Source organism: Arachis ipaensis, chromosome B10 (genome assembly GCF_059453495.1).
Source record: "Arachis ipaensis isolate K30076 ecotype BB chromosome B10, ASM5945349v1, whole genome shotgun sequence".
Lineage (NCBI taxonomy): Eukaryota > Viridiplantae > Streptophyta > Magnoliopsida > Fabales > Fabaceae > Arachis > Arachis ipaensis.
In genome coordinates, this window is record NC_142435.1 from 56126414 (window position 1) to 56144920 (window position 18507).

The following is an 18507-nucleotide window of genomic DNA, read 5'->3' on the forward strand; positions in this document are numbered from 1 at the left end:
AAACCAACAATAACCCAATTACAATCTTTCTCTTGAATCTTCCAACTCAAGGGTTCCTTTCAATCAACTCCCCATCAAGTTAGGGAACTACTTACTCATTGTAAAGATAAAATTCATAGCATATAAAAAAGAATTAAAGAAAGACATTGTAAATAAAAATTAAAAATAGTCAATTAAAAATAAAAGTAATCCTTGTATTAAATAATCCTAAAAATATTCCAATGGTAAAATTAAACAAAGCAAAGAACATGGAAGAGTAAGCCAAGTAAAGAAAACGAACTAGAATGACGAAGTCTTGATGAGGTAATAACTCTTCTCAATATCCCAATGCAAAAAGCTAGAGAAACTAAAATCCTAAGAACTATCAATGTCTAGAGAGAAAAACCTAGGGGAGGAGTAAAACTAGATCTAAAAACTAAAAACTGTGTAGAATGAATGTTATCTTTTTGGTTTCTACATGTTCTCTGGCTCTAGTCTGTTGTTCTGGGCCGAAAACTGGGTCAAAATAGGGTCCAAAATCGCCCCCAGCGAATCCTGCAGATTATGCAGATCGCGCATGTCACGCGATCGCGTCATCCATGCGGACGCATCATTCGCGCTTTTCCTCGCCACGCGTTCGCGTCGTCCACGCCTCCGCGTCGCTCGTGCTTTTCCAGGCCGCACGGTCGTGTGAGCCATGCGGCCGCGTCACTGCGATTTCTCCTCTTTCGCGCGGTCGCATGAGCCATGCGGCCGCGTCACTTCTCGCTGGTTATCTCCTCAATTTCTTGTGTTCCTTCCATTTTTGCTAGCTTCCTTTCCAATCTCCAACTCATTTATGCCTTATAAAGCCTGAAACGCTTAACACACAGATCACGGCATCAAATGGAATAAAGGAGAATTAAAATGCATAATTAAAAGTCTCTAGGAAGCAGTTTTCAATCATGTAATAATTTCAGGAAGGAAATATAAATGCATGCTAAATTAATGAATAAGTGGGTAAGGATCATGAAAAAACCACACAATTAAACACAGTATAAACCATAAAATAGTGGTTTATCAATGACCATAGCTTGCTTCAAGCCGACAATCTCCGTGGGATCGACCCTTACTCACATAAGGTTTATTACTTGGACGACCCAGTGCACTTGCTGGTTAGTTGTGCGAAGTTGTGACAAAGAACTAAGATTATGAACGTGCGTATTAAGTTTTTGACACCGTTACCAAGGAATGAACGATCACGATTTTGCATACCAATTTACCAGAAGGAATTTCATTTTAATGCTAGTGTTCAATCATCTTGGGAAAGAGGTTGAATGCAAAATGGGTTTCATGGGAACCTTGGAAAAGGAAACATGAAACCATGCTTAAAATCCCTTTTCACATTTGAGTAGATCTGGGTTTTGGTGATTGGATATGGTGACATATAATCCACCCTCTATTCTGGATCTACAAGGATGTGTGGTATAATCAGAGACCAAGCATATCCCTCTTCATGAGCAATTAGACCAAGAAATTGGCTGATTATCAAGATTTGAGAGATTGAGTCACCAAGGGATTGGGGCTCAATCAATCATGATTGCCAAGAGGTCAATGAGTTGCATGATTGAAGACGAGATGAGCTGAATTTAATCCAAAGAGAACAACTCCTGATCTCAATGAATTCCCCAAATTCTTATCTTCCACATTCTTTATAGCTTTCTTTACATTCTGTCAATCCATATTCCCTTTTACAATTAAGTCATTTATGTTTCTGCACTTTACGTTGTTGCCATTTCCTTTTCTGCACTTTACTACTTTTCTTTACTTTTGAGTCATTTACTTTCCTGTTCATTTACAATTCTGCAATCACACTCTATATTGCTCAGCTTGACTAATTCACCAATTGATTAAAATTGCTCAATTCTACCAATCTCTGTGGATACTATCCCACTCCACTGTGGGTTATTATTTGACGATAATTTTGGTGCACTTGCCAAAAGAACGGATTCATCATTTTTATATGGGGAGTGAATTCCGGTCATCAGTCTTTTAATAATTGCTTTCCAGGTTTAGCTTTTAGCTTGTACGACCGCTTAGTTGGGGATCATTTCTCGACAACTTCTAATGGTGCTTTAGGGGGTGAGTGTGTATCATATCGGTTCCCTTTTATAAGTTCAGACTTCGTGTAATCAGACTTTGTTAAGTTACTTTTACACTTCATTTTTGTTTTGCCTTGATTCTAAGGTCGGCTTTTACGAGTTGTTTATATAACATCTTATATTAATTTGTACCTCGTCGATTCATCCTGTTGACCATTTTAGGTTGGGCAACGATTTTCACGGTTTATCGAGCTTAAATTAGTGTATTTTCATTGGAAACTTTTGGAAAAGAAATGGAATTTTATTGATGAAAAATCCCTTTACATAAATATACTACTAAGAATTTGGACTATCCTTACCCTTTGCTATGATGCCTCGTTAAAACCGCCTCAGAAAAAACCCTTTTTTAAGGGAAAAATCTTACGGTTGGAAAAAAGAGTACACTAGGAAACAAGTCATGCTACCTAATTATAGTACTTCTTCATGTTACATGCGTGCCATGACCTCAGGAGCTCTCGTCCTTGCAAGTCAGACACTTTATAGTAAACTTTTCCTAAGACCTCAATGATCTTGTAAGGTCATTTCTGATTTGCAGCTAGCTTCCCTTTGTCCGACTTCTAAACTCTGATGTCATTTCGAATTAGTACGAGATTGTTTGTGGCGAAGCTTCGTTTGATCACCTTCTGATTATACCTGGGTCATCCTTTGCTTTTGTTCTTGGGTATTGGCCCTTTCATTGTAGAATATAGCCCTAGTAACTCTTCAATGATTTCTATGGGAATCATGGCTTCCATTCTGTAAGCAAGTCAGAAAGGTGACTCCCCGGTTGAGAAATGAAGGGTTGTCTGATATGCCCACAAGACTTGGGGAGCTCATCAGCCCATGCTCCCTTTATGTCCTGTAGTCGGCGCTTCAATCTGGCTAATATGACTATGTTTGCAGCTTCAGCTTGTCTATCAGCCTGATGATGCTCCACCGATATGAATTGGTGCTTTATCTTGAGATCGGCCACCAAACTCTTGAAGGTTGAGTCAGTGAATTGGCCCATTATTCGCTGTGATAGAGTGAGGAACCCCAAACATTGTGACAATATTCTTATATAGAAATCTCCGATTTCTCTGGGTAGTGATAGTTGCTAGTAGTTCTGCTTCAACCCACTTAGTGAAATGGTCGATCTCTACTATGAGGTACTTGGCTTGTCCCGGGGCATGAGGAAACGGTCTGAGTAGATCAAGACCCTACTTTGCAAATGGCCATGGTAAGGTGATGCTAATGAGCTCTTCATGAGGTGCCACAAGAAAATTGGCATGCTTCTGGTAAGGCAGGTACTTTTTAACAAACTCAGCCTTATCGCTTTGTAAGGTCGGTGATAAACCCCAATTTTGTGGTTTATCTTGTGTATAATTTGGGGGAGTTTTATCAATATTTTCCGCACTTATTCATATAAATCGCATGGTTTTGTGTTTCCTTCCTCATTTCGCTTCATGGTTGAAAACATGCTTCTTTTGCCTTAAAAATGCTATATTTTAATTCTCTTCTATTACCATTCGATGCCGTGATGTGTTTGTTGAGTGAATTCAGGATCTATAGGGTAAGGATGGGTTAGAAAAATGGAAGGGAAGCATGCACAAGTGGAAGGAACATGAAGAATTGAGCTTTGGAGAATCGGCTGCGACGCGCACGCGTGGGTGCAAAAGGCTAGGAATGGTGCACGAAAATTGACGCATTCGTGTGGATTTGCGAAACTCCCAGCGACACGTACGCATGCCTGACGCGTACGCGTGGCTCGCAAACCTCAGATGATGCGCACGCGTGGCGGACGGGCACGCGTGACGCCCAGCACGTGACCTCATTAATGAAATCGTGGCTGGTGATTTCTGAGGAGCTCTAGGCCCAAAATCAAGTGGATTCTACATGAAAAAGACCGAGGATTGTAGGAGGATATGGGAGGGATCAATCATTTTACACTTTACACACATTTTGGCTAGTTTTTCGGTACTCATGTTCTAGAGGGAGAAACTCTTGCTCCTCTCTATATCTAGTTTGATTTGATCTTCCATTGTTGAATTTCTAAATTGGATTTTGTTAATCTTAGTTTCAATTATTTAGTTTGAGTTCTCTAGTTTTCATTTTGTTTAGATCTGGTGCTTGAATTTGAATATTCTCGTTATTTTCCATTTTCTTCTCGTTTTATGAATTTTATGGATCTTGGATTTTTATTAGTGCATTGATATTTTCTATGATCGATAGTGTTAATTGAGTTATTTTCTATTGATAATTGTTAGTGGGTACTTGTAGTTTCCAATTAATTTGCAATTTGAATATGTCTTTTTTTAATGCATACCATATGTTTGATGAAATGTTTCCTTTGATTATGGAGTAGTTTTCTTTACTCTTGGCCTAGGCTAAGGAAATTGGGTAAACTTGAGTCATTGGGTCTAATTTATTTGGTGATTTGAGAACCCTTTGTGGTCAACTTGATACCCATTGATACCAATCTACTACTAAGCCAATTATTAGTTGAATTGGGACTTATGAGTTGAGATTGATCAAGCCATTCGACGTACTTCAAGCCTAAAAATAGACATTATACATATTTCAAGCATAGAGGTAGACTTAATGGGTTTGGTTCCTCATAATTGTCAAGATATGATTATTAGATAAGGATGGTAACCCTAATTCCTATGCCTAGCCAAGAGTGCATTTTATTATTCATATTTGAAACCTAAAAATCAATTGTTTAGTTCTTGTTGTGGCTAGTTTAGTTGTTTAATAGAAGTAGCTCATATGTTCTCTTGTTAGATTGAAATTGCTCATACCTTGCCTTAGTTACTTGATTTAGTTTCTTGGACTTTAAGATTCCTTGCATGTTAAGTTTAGTAGTTTAAATTTTTGCTCATGACTCCCAACCCCGGAATTCTAACCAATATTGATGCACATGTTTACCCATTCTCTTGAGGACGACCCGAGAGCAATACTCTTGGTTACTTTATATTGGGGTTAAATTTGTGACAACCAATTCTAAAATTTGATTGGTAGGATTACATGTTGGTCTAGGACTATACTATGACAATAACATTGCTTTTCTATTGATGAAATTCTAGACCAGCCATAATCTTATCTATCAAATTTTTGGCACCATTGCCAGGGAGTGGTTGCAACGTATGCCTTGATATTGATTATGTGAATATGTGGATAGTGTAAATAGTTTACTTGCTTTCAGTATTTTGTTTTTAGTTTAGATTTCTTTTTATTCATGAGCTATGAATTCTAAGTTAGATGACTTGGTCCCAACCGAACTCTAGTGTAACGACCCAATTTTCAATATGTCTAGATCATACCGGAAACTGAGCGCTACCAATTTGTCTTCCTAATTATTATCTATTATTTATCATATGAGCCTGATTTGTTGTTAAAAGCGTAGTTAATTTGCGAGGTGTATTTTTTTTTTTTGAAAACGTTTGGATTAATAGACAGAATCATTTATAATTAATTCACAAATAATAAGAGATAAAATAGTTATAAACAACCACACATAAATACATCACAAGTAGTTGACAACATTCGGTGATTCAGCCTTTATTAGAATATAGACTGTTAGTTAGAACACCCCTAGATATAGCTAAATAATATCTATATACATGTATATACATACAACATCCCAGGTCCTGACCTGTTCAAGAGGTCCCTAAGCTGGCACCTAGGCTAGCCTAGACTCTATACTCACATAGTCCCTCTAAACTACTAAAGCAAGGAAAAGTACGTTCTAGGTCTTCAAAACTCAAGTCAGGTGGAAAGTCATCAAAAGATAGAACATCATCTGCTACTCCTCTGCACGATCAGACTTTTTCACAGGACGTCTCTCTGGTACCTCATGAAGTAGCCACACAATAGGAATCTCGTACACAGGATTTAGGTTAAAGTGCGCATACGAACGGGGTGCAGACATTGGCTGGTCTCACAGTATATACATATAATCAGAGAACGATATTCACCCTAGACTCAGAAGACTATCTAGAGCAGAATCCTCTTCTTGCGAACGGTCATCAGCGAACTATGGTAAGGTACTCTTACTTCCATCTGAAGGGGGAAGGGAGAGAGAAGGGGTAAGAATTGGGGAGTTCTTAGTAGGGTCGGGGTTATTAGTTACGTTCATTAATTCTATGTTATTTAGCAGACTATTAGCATAATACAAAGAAGTAGTAATTAGAAAACACAGATAAGTAGAGAAGATAGAGAAAACAGATAGCAGAACACAAACAGAAGAATACAAAAAATAACACAAGCGCAGAGAATGGAATACAAACAAGGAAAGCATACATTCATACCACAATCATAACAAAGAAAATACGCAACCAAGTATGATGCATGTCTAGCCCTAGCGCAGATAATAAGCTCATCTGTCAGTTTTTACCCGCTCCCGACGTAACCCGAAGAAGCTGAAACGGGTATGGTTTTCCAGTCAGCATAGGTACAGTTCTCACTAACCGACGTATAAGTCATATCCTCTGTAAGCAAACTCTGCCTTATAGGTGGCGGCATTCCAGCCGTGTATGAAATCATATTCTCTGTAAGCAATCCTTGCCTTACAGGTGCGGCATTCTAGCTGTGTATGAATTAATATCCTCTGCAAGTGATCCCAGGTTATCAGTTGCAGGTACAGCTCTCAATAGCTGTGTAACATTGGAAAACGTTCTGTGGTCGTACCACTATCTATCTGACTGCCTTCACGCAGCAGATCATTACATAATTATTCTCATTATCATCGTTCATCATTATTCTCATTATTCATCATCATTTTCACATTCTTATGCAGTACCTCTTTCTTTCTCTGTTAAATCATACTGTACAAACTTTACATCTTTCACTTTTACCATATCCTGGCTCAAACCATTTCTCTTTATCATATTATTATTTTCTCTTTGTATCTCTTTACTTTACTCTGGTTACTCAGTGCTCTGTGTTACTTTATTCTGCTCTGATTTTTCTGTTTAACATGTGTATTTAAAGCTTATGTAAATTTTGGTATGAATAGTTAGCCTGTCCCAGGTATAGGTTCATTAAGTCTATACTGAAATAGTTTAACTTTTCATATAACACCTAACCCTAGTCGCAACTCAGGTACTAACTAAGTTGCCCTAGTTCGTTCACTAGTCTCTGTCTGTTTTTCTGTCATTAAAATTTTACAGACTTTTTCTTTGGTTTTTATCTTTTCTTTAACTTTTTATCTTTTCTTTATCTCTGCCTCACTATCATGTTATTACCACTCCCTAAGTATTTTATGAAGGTAATTATGAAATTCTGCACTTAATGTTGTCTTTCTAAAGCTTTTACAGAAAACTGCCTTTTCCGTATTATTTTATTATTTTTATTAAAATATTATTTTTAATTAAATATTATTATTTAATATTTTTTTATTATTTATTATTTTAATACTAAATTTTTGAAAATTAACTTACCTTTTACTTTTAACCTTTAAAATTCACTTTTTACCACCCGTAACTTTTAATATTTTTACTTTTACCACCCTAACTTCCAGAAATTACCATATAACCCCTTAAACACCAAAAATTTTACTTCCTTGACCTTTCTAAGATCTAAAAGGTGTTCTTCAATGTTCTTCACCACACTCAAAGTGTTCTTCGTGTTCCTCGTAGATTCTTCAAATTCTTTCTCTGTTTTTACCCGTTTTTCAGTCTTTTCAACAACCGATTTTTACCAAAATTCAAAATAAATTTCCAGCCACTAAAACCCCATCTTTTCTACATGATTTTAACACAAATTGAACCTCAATTTAAGCTCTAGGATTTCGTTTTCCAGCAGCCACAAGAACACACATTCATAGCTTGAATTTCATCAAAGTTCATCAAATTTTCACCAAAATTTCAACAAGAATTACTCATACAAACAATCAATTTCAAGCACAGCCAAACCATATCATAATCACACAACTCAAACACAATCAATCAAGATTAAATTCATCAATCCCTACTTGGTTTTGCTGCTCCTAATTCGGTTAAACTTTCAGGTGGTCCTTAAGCACTTTTCCTCCTAAATCACATCAAGAACAACTTTAAATCCAAAAACTCTCAACTGACCAAATCTCACTCAGTATGTTTTGAAGAGATATATCACCTTAGACTTGCTGGAAATTCACGTTTCTTGGCCCTCAAGTCAAGTTAAGCATGATTCCTAAGGAAGAACATCAAGAAAACACATGTTTTGCATGGTTTTCCTTGAAAACCGAATTGAAATGGGAGGGAGACAGCCATCTTACCTTATTTCCATCCTTGATAAGTTACATGGTTATGTAGAGGAAGAAGAGAGGATCATTTTGGTGAAATCAGAGTTTTGATTTGAGTTTTAGTTCAAAAGAAATCAAGCTTTGAAGATTAAGTGTTCATGAAAGTTTCTCTCTTTTCTCTCTTGTTATTTTCGGCCAAAATGATGAAATGAAACAGCCTTGGAGGTCTTGGGGGTGTAAGGTGAGTTGTGATTGGTTGGCTTGGAGGTGGATTAAAATAATATTAAAATATCTCTGGTGTATAACTACTAAAACTAGGTGTATCGGAACACTCGTAAAAATATCTCTAAAAATTATTTTTTGAGCTACTAGAATAAATGACACTAGTAACATATTTATTATGAGAATATAACATGTATAATGAGGCCTTAGCATTGCTAAATTCATCAGAGAGTGCTGGTGCTAAGCTGCACCAGTAAACCGTAAACCCGGTTAAACCGATTTTCTGTTTTTAACAAAAATAGACCAGGTAACCTTATGATGTCATTGAAGCATTTTCTAATACTAATATAATGATAATATTATAATATTATCTCTCTCCTCTCATGAATCGAGTCCGGTTCGTCAAACAGAGACTATTTACGAAAATCAGAATCAAAACTGCCAACCGATACGGTTCAAAAACAAGGTTCTTCGCGATTGAATTATCGAACTTGCCTCAGAAGAGGTTCTAACTTAAGGATGACATAATGACAATGAGGGTTGAGATGCTTGATGATATAACAGAGGTGTTCCCTTTACTGATCTTCCGGAGAAATCCGTACTTTCAGAAAAGATCTCATGTACTCGAAAATCAGGGTTGTTACATCTAGCCTAGCCAAGTTTGATCCTATGATTGAAAGAACTTTGTTACACACTCGGCAAGCTAGGCGGCGGTTGAGCTACATGACTAGTGCTTCGGACTCTCTTGAGGGACTTGCCAAACCTCTAGACGGAACCGAACGCGACTTAGAGTCCACTACTTCATTGCATCCTACAGGTGAACACTATATGGCGGAGCCACGAAGATTCACCTTGCATGAACAAGGGGCTCCGGATCTTATTCTTCAACCATTGCAAGCTAGATATCCAAATCTTGATCCGAACTTTGAGTTGAAGAATAGTTTGATTAATCTGCTTCCTAAATATCATGGACTTCCGAGTCAAGACCCTATCAGACATCTGAGAGATTTTTAAGTTGCTTGTTCTACGGCTCGAAGGCATGGTGATGAGGGAAAAACAATTCCACAAAACTCACCGGCAAGTGTATCGGGTCGCATCAAGTAGTAATAACTCACAAGAGTGAGGTCGATCCCACAGGGATTGATGGATCAAGCAACTTTAGTGAGATGATTAGTTTAGTCAAGCTAACAGTTGTGAATTGAGTGAGAATTGATCAACAGAAAGTAAATTGCAAGGAATTTAAATTGCAGAAATTAAATCGACAAAATCTTAAAGAGCAAGAAAAGTAAATTGCATCAAATGTAAAGGGAATTAGGTGCAGAGAAATTAAATGGAGCAGTAAATCAGAATTCAGAATAATTACAGAAGATCTAAATTGCATGAAATATAAATCAAGCTCACAGCAAACTCAAATGTAAATTACAGAGGAACAGAATTGCAAGAAGGTTTAAATTAAATTCAATACTGAAATGTAACAAATGCAAAAAGATAAAAGTGTATCAAACTATGCTAAGCTCTCTGGAGTCTCTAATCCTCCAAGAGAGATCTGGAGTCTCTAATCCTCCAGCATGAGCCTTCTATTTTAATCCTGCTCCTATTGTGCGTCCTTCTTACTAACTGTGAACTAAATCCTTTTTATAGGAATTCCTAAATTACAAATGAAATTGAAATTGAAAACAAATTACAGTTAAATGCAAAATTCCTGTTCTAGATGATACTTGTGCCTTTGAGTGATGTCAATTGAACTCTGCTTGCTTTGGGGCTTCAATGGGCTTGAATTGGACCTAACTGAGCCAAAGTTGCAGCTTCCAAGAGAGCGTAGCGTTCATTTAGAGAACGGAGCGTTCGGGCACCCATGCGTACGTGATGAACGAATTATCATGTCGGTATAGAATTTCCTTAATTGAATGAATTCTCGTTGCAAGTATAGTTCTATACCAACAAACAATCCTCCCAATCAAAAAATTGGTTTTGTCACAAGTACAAACCCAAAATAATAATTAACCGAAGTATTTAGACTCCGGGTCATCTCACAAGAGATTGCAATGAAGTGGTCAATTATTGTCTATGAAGGAGCAAGGGGTTTGGTTGATAAAAGGGGCAATAAAATAAATGATAAGAAAAGTAAAGAGAGCAATTAAAGATAGCAATTAATAAAGAGAGACATTCATGGCAAGGGTTGAGAATATAGGCTTTCTATCCTAGTTATTAACCATAACAATAATTAACATGAATTTATCTTATTTCGTTATCTCCAACATTGGAAGAATGTGTAAGTTATCTTCCATGAGAGAAAGTCAAACAAGACTAGTTAATCTCAAGTCAAAATTCCTAATCAACTCACCAATTGAATTAGCAAGAGATTAGAGTCATTGAAAATGATATTAACTAACAACTCTAGATCACCAACATAGGTTGGGTTTCATGACTCAAGATTGCCCAATTACTCTTTCCAAGCCAAGAATGCTCAAAATCTACTCTAAAGTCCAACCAAGCATTTTTTCAAACACTTGGAAGGCATAAAAGGAAAACATGGTAAAAATGCAAGAATAATAAATCTACCAACTACCAATTGCAAGGAAAGCAAATCAACCACTCAAATCAACAATTATAAGACATCAAACATCAAATTTCATTCAAAGAGATCTAAATCCAACAAGAGCATCCATGAACATAAAAGAGAGCATAAAAGGGAAATTAACAAGAAAACTAAGAGAATCAAAATATAGAAGCATGAAATTGTAAAAGAAACAAGATGAAATCAAGTAATTAATTCAAGATCCAAGATAAATTAATCAAATTCTAGAGAGAAGAGGGAGCTTCTCTCTCTAGAAAACTAACTAAAGGCTCATATTGACTAACTAATTGCTCCCCCTTGCTTGGACTTCAATTTTGCATGAAATACACTCAGAAACAAGTTGGATTTGGGCCTGGGCAGCTCAGAAATCGCCCCCAGCATTTTGCCTTTAAGTGAGTCACATGCGAGTATTGGTCCGTACGCGCCATGTGCGCGTGCGCGTCGATTGGATATTTCTTCATCCACGCGTACGCGTCATGTACGCGTACGCGTCTCTATGTGAAGTCACTTCTGCGCGCGCGCGCCTTGTACGCTTGTGCGCCCATCGATGCATTCCCAATCCTTGATTCTTCATGCATTCTCCACTTTGTATGCTTTTCTCCTCATTTCTTCCATCCAATACTTGCCTTATGATCCTAAAATCACTCAATAAACACATCAAGGCATCGAATGGAATTAAAGTGAGTTAAAATCAACAATTTAAGGGCCTAAAAAGCATGTTTTTACACTTAAGCATAATTAAAGGAAGAATTACAAAACCATGCTATTTCATTGAATAAATGTGGGAAAAAGTTGATAAAATCCCCTAAAATAAGCACAAGATAAACCACAAAATTAGGGTTTATCAGTACGCGTCCCTCATGTTTGCACGTATTTTTGCGTTTTCGCCCATCGACGCGTACGTGTCACCCACGCGTACGCGTCCCTTGCAGTGTTCTCTTAATGAGTGCTACATTTGCTTAAAGAACGTTGCCCCACGCATACGCATCATGTACGCGTGCGCGTGGGTAGCAAAATCTCAATACCATGCTTCAGCGCCAGTCACGCGTGCGCGTGCTTTATCCCAGGTTCTCTATCGACGCGTGCGCGTCAAGGACGCGTGCGCGTCAAGGATGCGTGCGTGTCGTTTGCAAAACTTTGCCTCGAAATTTTAACTTGCCCAAAAATGCTGGCTTAGTTAACTTAGCGTTCTCTTGGCAAACGAGCACTGATTGTCAAACAGAGCACGCTTCCTTGATTTAATCATGGGCCATGCTTTTAAAAGCGTGGCCTAAGGCTTCAAAGTGTGCCTAAACTCCAAAATGTCCCCCAAAATTCTCTTTTCTCCTTTTTAGCTTATTTTGTGCATTTTTGCATCTTTTTCTTCTTATTTCCTACAAAGTTTATAAAATCAAAATATCAAAGAAATATACCATTTGAGTACAAAAGCATTCAATATTTAAGCACTAATCATCAATTTCTTGTATGAAAAAGCATAAAAAAATATGACAAGATGACATGTGATAAACCACTATTTTATAGTTTATCTTGTTTTTAATTTAGTGGTTTCATCAAGCCTTTACCTACTTATTCATACGATTTGCATGATTTTATAATCCATTCCTAGTATTATTTTATGATTGAAAACTTGCTTTCTAAAGATCTTTAATTAGTATATTTTAATTCTCCTTTATACCATTCGATGCCGTGATCCGTGTGTTAAGTGTTTCAGGCTTTATAGGGCCAAGAATGGCTTAGAGAATGGAGTGGAAGCTAGCAATAATGGAAGGAACACAAGAAACTAAGGATATGACCAGCGAACACCAACGCGCGCGCATGGCTCACGCGAGCACGCGGAATGGAGAAAATTGCAGCGACGCGTGCGCGTGCCTGACGCGTACGCGTAGATTGGAGTCTGCACGAATGACGCGAACGCGTGGACGACGCACTCGCGTGACAAGAAAAATCGCTGAATGACGCAAACGCGTGGATGACGCGTACGCGTGACCTGCGCGATCTGCAAACTTAACAGAAAATGCTGGGGGCGATTTCGGGCCGCGTTTTGACCCAGTTTTTGGTCCAGAAACACAGAATAAAGCCCGGGAACATGCAGAGACTCAACACACAACTTCACACAATAGACAACACAATTTTAGATACATTCACACATTCTCATTCGGATAGGTTTAGGTTTTTAGATCTGAATCTAGAGTGAATTACTCTTCCTCTAGGTTCTCTTTACATTCCCAGTTTATTGCTTTTGCTTTTGGATATTGAAGAAGCATTACCTCCCTTGAAGATACTATTCTAGTTTGTTTCCTTACTTACCCTTTTATTTATTCTATATTTTTAATTCTTGTTTAAAGTAGTAAGTGGATTATTTTCATGAATTGTTAATGCAAAGGTTTACTTTTACTTTTAATTAATTTTGAGATCCTATTTAAATTATCATGTCTTCTTCTTATATTTTTATGAGCGTTATATTCATGTCAATGGAGTAGACTCCATACTTGACATGGGGGTTGCTTAGGAGGAGACACTTGAGTTGGAAGGCTTAGGTGTTGATTTAACTGGAAGTTGTTGGCTAGTTCTGTATTTACCAACGCTAGACCTTCCCAAGGGGGAGGACTAGGATTTGCGAATAAGAGTTAGCTCAATCACTTGACTTTCCTTTATTTAGTAAGGGTTAACTAAGTGAAAATAACAACCTTTTTAATACTACACTTAAGAGATCCCAACAAGGATAGAACTTCCAATTAAGCATTCCCCCAGTCAAGGCTTTTTATCTAGAATATTAATAATCATTCTTAGTTTTTATTGCTTTAATTTACAATTATTTAATTGCTCATTATTCAACTCTCAAACTCTCGTTGAAATTTGTAATTAATAAAATAGCATCCTTTCTCGCAACTCGTTGGGAGACGACCTGGGACTTATACTCCCAGTATTTTTCTATTCTAAATTTTTGTGACACTCTTCTAAATTGGTGAGGCGGATTTTAGTTGGTTAAGTGCTATACTCGCAACGCTGTTCTATTATATTATAATCTCTTAATTGGCCTAACTTCTGCCACGCACCAATTTTTGGCGCTGTTGCCGGGGAGTTGCAATTGTGTGCTAAATTATTAATTAGTGTATATATTTTTATTTTATTTGTATATTTTATTTTTATTTTATTACCATGAGCTATATGTTTCTTTCATTGAATGACGCGTTCATTGCCTGATCCGAGCTTAGCCGCATTCGATCCTGAAATTAAAAGAACTATTTCTCGTATTAGGTGAGCTCGACGTCGGTTAGCCTCTGAGGGTGGTGAAGTGATTGTTATCGATTCACCAGTCTCATCTGAGGGCGAATCTGAACCGCCATCTGAGAGTGAAACAAGCTCCTTTACTACTGATTCAGTTGATTCACATGCAGATAACATGGCAGCACCTAGGAGGATTACCCTCTAAGAAGCTGGAGCCCCAGATTTTATGCTGCAGTAGTATCAAGTGCATCATCCAACTCTGGCTACAGATTTTGAGCTGAAAACTGCATTAATCAGCTTGATGCCCAAGTTTCATGGCTTACCTGCTCAAGAGCCTATTAAGCACCTAAGGGATTCCCAGACAGCCTGTTCTACTGTTAGGCGTCATGGTGTGAATGAAGCTTATATTCTGTTAACTGCCTTCCTGTTTTCTCTTGAGGGAAAGGCAAGGGAGTGGTACTACTCCCAACCTGAAGCGACTGTTACTAACTAGGATACGCTTAGGAGAGAATTTTTGGAAAAATACTTTCCAGCTGAAGTTACAGACAGACTAAGGAAAGAGATCTCATGCATTGTTCAAGGTGAATCAGAAACTCTCTATGAGTACTGGGAGTGTTTTAAGAACCTTCTGGACGCATGCCCCCATCATATGATTGACAGGCTAGTGTTGATCAGCTATTTCACTCAAGGCATGAAGCCTCGGGATAAAACTACACTAGATGGTGCTAGTAATGGTTCTCTAAAAAAGTACAAGACCGCAGATGAAACATGTCAACTGATCAGCGACTTAGCTGACTCTACTAAGAATCACTACCACAGGAGCAGCCACTCAAAAGCGGTTGCAGAGGTTTCCTCCAGCACTGAAACTTCTGCTCTTACACAGAGTATATGTGAAATGACCAACCTACTGAAGCAAATGCAGTTGAACCAACAACAACAAGCTCAGCCTGCCACACCATAACAAAGCCAACAGCTAGTTCCACAAAGAGTATGTGGAATCTGTGCTGACTATAGTCATTATACTAATGAATACCCGCAGCTCCAAGTAGATAACACTGTGGCAGCTACTCATAACTTCTATGATCGCCCGAATCAAGGATACAATCAACAAGGCGGTAACTACAACCAAGGAGGAAACTATAACCAAGGATGGCAGGACAACTCCAACCAAAGTTGGAGAGATAATTCTAACCATGGCTGGAGGGACAACTATAACAGAGGAGGCAGAGACAACAATGGAAACCAGAGGTGGAATAACAACAATAGACAGCAGAATCAGAACCAACCTTACAGAGCTTCTCACCTAAGACAGTCACAAGGACCCCAGTATAACCAACAACAAGTCCCTTAGATCACTTATCCCACTTCCTCATCAAATGACGAGATGCTTCGTTCTCTTGCACAAGGACAACAAGACATGCAGACTACACTGAACTCTACTTTAAATGGTCTGATTGCCACTTTACAAGCTCTCGCTGCCCGGATAGAATCACTACCTGCTTCCACCAACAGACCTTCAAGCTCCAGTGGAATTCCTTCTCAACCCTTACCTAACCCCAAGGGTTGCATCAATGCCATCACTTTGAGGTCCGAAACCACACTACAAGAGAGGACCCAGGAGGAGCCAAGCCAATAGAAGACGCCCCAATTGAAAACTCAGTTAAAGTAGAAGATGATGAAATAGAAGATGCTGAAGAGGAAGATGAAGTACAAGACATGGTTGAAGAAGAATTAGCTCAGCCAAAGAATGGAGCACCAAAGGATACAGAAGCTGTAAGTAGCACCATCCCTATCCCATTCCCACACCTTGGAAGAAAGCCCAAAAGGCAGACGGAACTTGATCCCAAAATGTTAGAAATTTTCAAAAAGGTTGAGGTAACTGTTCCCCTTTTTGATGTTATTCAGCAAGTACCTATTTATGCAAAGTTTCTGAAAGATTTATGTATTCATAAGGATAAAATTAATGAATTAGAAACTATTCCTTTAGGTAGTTCTATATCTACTTTAATGGGAGGTATACCTGAAAAATGTAGTGATCCAGGTCCATGTATAGTAAACTGTACCATTAGAGGTGTACTATTTTCTGATTTCATGTGTGACTTAGGAGCATGTGTTAGTATAATGCCAATGTCTATATATGATACTTGATGAGCGGATAATTTATACGCTTTTTGGCATTATTTTTAGTATATTTTTAGTATGATCTAGTTACTTTTAGGGATGTTTTTATTAGTTTTTATGCTAAATTCACATTTCTGGACTTTACTATGAGTTTTTGTGTTTTTCTGTGATTTCAGGTATTTTCTGGCTGAAATTGAGGGACTTGAGCAAAAATCAGATTCAGAGGTTGAAGAAGGACTGCAGATGCTGTTGGATTCTGACCTCCCTACACTCAAAGTGGAGTTTCTGGAGCTACAGAACTCCAAATGGCGAGCTGTCAATTGCGTTGGAAAGTAGACATCAGGGCTTTCCAGCAATATATAATAGTCCATACTTTGATTAAGGATAGACGATGTAAATTGGCGTTAAACGCCAGTTCCATGCTGCATTCTGGAGTTAAACGCCAGAAACAGGTTGCAAAGTGGAGTTAAACGCCAGAAACAGGTAACAAACTGGCGTTCAACTCCAAGAAAGACCTTTACACGTGTAAAGCTCAATGCTCAGCCCAAGCACACACCAAGTGGGCCCCGGAAGTGGATTTCTGCATCAATTACTTATCTTTGTAAACCCTAGTAACTAGTTTTTATAAATAGGACTTTTTACTATTGAGTTTTCATCTTTAGTTTTCATCTTTAGATCACGTTTGGGGGGCTGGGCTTTCGGCCATGCCTAAACCTTATCACTTATGTATTTTCAACGGTAGAGTTTCTACACTCCATAGATTAAGGTGTGGAGCTCTGCTGTTCCTCATGAATTAATACAAAGTACTACTATTTTTCTATTCAATTCAAGCTTATTCCACTTCTAAGATATTCATTCGCACCCAAGAACATGATGAATGTGATGATTATGTGACACTCATCATCATTCTCACTCATGAACGCGTGCCTGACAAACACTTCCGTTCTACATGCAAACAAGCTAGAATGGATATCTCTTGGATATCTAATACAGGGGACCGAGTTCGAGTTATTAGTGTCTTCGTGGTATAAGTTAGAACCCATGGACGGCCATTCTTGAGAATCAGAAAAGTCTAAACCTTGTCTGTGGTATTCCGAGTAGGATTCAGGGATTGAATGACTGTGACGAGCTTCAAACTCGCGAGTGCTGGGCGTAGTGACAGACGCAAAAGGATCAATGGATCCTATTCCAGTATGATCGAGAACCTCCAGATGATTAGCCATAAAGTGACAGCGCATCGGACCATTTTCACAGAGAGGATGGGATATAGCCATTGACAACGGTGATGCCCTACATAAAGCTTACCATGGAAAGGAGTAGGACTGATTGGATGAAGACAGCAAGAAAGCAGAGGTTCAGAGGAAAGAAAGCATCTCTATACTCTTATCTGAAATTCTCACCAATGAATTACATAAGTATCTCTATCCTATTTTAATTATCTTTTAGTACATTATAATCTCTTAATACATTTGAATCCGCCTGACTGAAATTTACAAGGTGACCATAGCTTGCTTCAAGCCGACAATCTCCGTGGGATAGACCCTTACTCACGTAAGGTTTATTACTTGGATGACCCAGTGCACTTGCTGGTTAGTTGTATGAAGTTGTGAAACAGAATTAAGAACATGAACGTGCGTATTGAGTTTTTAGCGCCGTTACTAAGGAAGGAATGATCACGATTTCGCACACCAAGTTTTTAGCACCGTTGCTGGGGATTGTTCGAGTTTGGACAACTGACGGTTCATCTTGTTGGTCAGATTAGGTAACTTTATTTTAATTTTAAGTTGTTGTTTTTATTCTTTTATTTTTCGAAAAAAAATTTTCCAAAAAAATAAAATAAAATAAAAATATTTTCCAAAAATATAATTTTCTTCAGAATTTTTTAAGAATGAATTCTAAAGTTTTATGAAGCACGTTGAAGCTTGGCTGGCTGTAAAGCCATGTCTAATTTCTTATGGACTAAGGCTTCCAAACCATTATCCCAGGAGCAAGCTAGCTGTTCCTAATCCACCTGCTGCTGTATGACTGATTTGTATTCTAAAGCTTGGCTGGCC

General features: G+C 38.0%; 1 non-coding gene across 1 annotated transcript; it reads right to left on the reverse strand.

The window, feature by feature from the left end:
- Nucleotides 1-14879: 14879 nt before the first annotated feature.
- Nucleotides 14880-14987, reverse strand: LOC148580135 (small nucleolar RNA R71). Its single transcript, XR_015899647.1, has one exon. It is a non-coding gene; the product is annotated as a small nucleolar RNA R71 (small nucleolar RNA).
- Between the last annotated feature and the right edge of the window lie 3520 nt (nucleotides 14988-18507).